Source organism: Pundamilia nyererei, unplaced genomic scaffold (genome assembly GCF_000239375.1).
Source record: "Pundamilia nyererei isolate P.nyererei 1_Seehausen unplaced genomic scaffold, PunNye1.0 scaffold00797, whole genome shotgun sequence".
NCBI lineage: Eukaryota > Metazoa > Chordata > Actinopteri > Cichliformes > Cichlidae > Pundamilia > Pundamilia nyererei.
Window position 1 is genome coordinate 1 of NW_005188198.1, and position 1,519 is coordinate 1,519.

A 1,519-nucleotide genomic window follows, 5' to 3' on the forward strand; every position below is an offset into this window, starting at 1 on the left:
AGCTAAATGGGCTAATTTTTAAAAACCCAGAACCAGCTCTCTGTTTTGGGCAGCCAGTTAGCTGCTATTCTTTTAAGGACTCAGGCTGCCAAGCAAACCTCCAAAACTACTCAAAATGAATTGCTCGATTATAGGGGAAATATTGCAGACAGCATCTTTTTAGCTGTGAAAGCTAATTAGACAGCAGAATTAGCACCTGTAAACCACTGTGTGATTGTGCTCAGGTACGTGACTGAAGAAATCTTCAATGTGGAAAGGTTTGTATCTCCCAATCACTGATGAGAAGTGCTGAGGGATTAAAATCGGTAAAGGAGGAGCTCTGGCCCTGTAAGCTGGAAACAAACTCATTATTCTTTGTGAAGTCAATCAAACTTGAGATTTAGGATTTAGCTTGTCACGATTTAAAAGCTGTTCAGGTGCCTTTAGTGAGGAATGACTTCCTCTGATGACATTATCCCAAAAGGCCTGATACATGAAGTGCTGCACAGATGGTTGAGCTTTGGTAACCCAGCAGATTTTTGTAAAGTGCTGCTAACAGTTTACAGGCTGATGACTTGGTTGGGCTAACTTTATCCAGGCATGCCCAGATTAGGTCATGCTTTTAAATATAGCCATCTAAGACATCAAGCGTGGATATCACAGCAGATGGCCACCCCTACCTGAGCCTGGCTCTGCCGGAGGTTTCTTCCTGTTACAGGAGAGTTTTTTCTTCCCACTGTCACCAAAGTGCTGCTCATAGCGGGTCATATGATTGTTGAAACCCAACAATCTCTGTATGTATTATTGTAGGGTCTACCATACAATATAAAGCGCCTTGGGGCGACAGTTGTTATGAGTTGAATATCTCCTAGAAAAAGAGCAACAGCAGTTTTTTTTTCTCTGAGGACAATAACCATATGACTGTTCCCACCACTAACACATGACCCTACGCTGTGTTCACTGCATCATTCCATGTTTGCCACTGATCACCACCTGCACTCATGTATATATCATGTATATATCTATCCACTTAGCACTTTTAATTCTTATTCTTATTTTTATATTTTTATGACAGTATGTTTGCACTGAAGCACCGCAGCAATTTCCTAATGTTGTAAACCTGCTCAACATCTGGCAATAAAACCCTTTCTGATTCTGATTCTGATTCTGATAAGAAGAAGTTTAAAGACTTTTAACTCTGTGGACTTTGCACCTGTTGCAGGTGTGTGTGTGCTGCTGCTGTCTGCACCGACTGTTTCTGCAGGTGAGTTGATGGAAGTGAAAACAATCAGTGAGACTCCAAAAGAACACAAATAAATTTGCTTTGTCTGTCTGTCCTCCAGTCTCTCTGCATGCTAAACCAGACTCAAAGCAGTTCTTCAGTAATTGTGGTCAAGTGTCTCTGCGTTGTGTTGACGATAAACAGACAGCTGATGGGTGGACAGTGAAGAGGACCAGAGGAGGACTCACTGAGGACTGTGGAGCAGCTGCAGGCTTTGATCTTGATGATTCTCAATGTAATCTCAATTTGTGCAGCCCC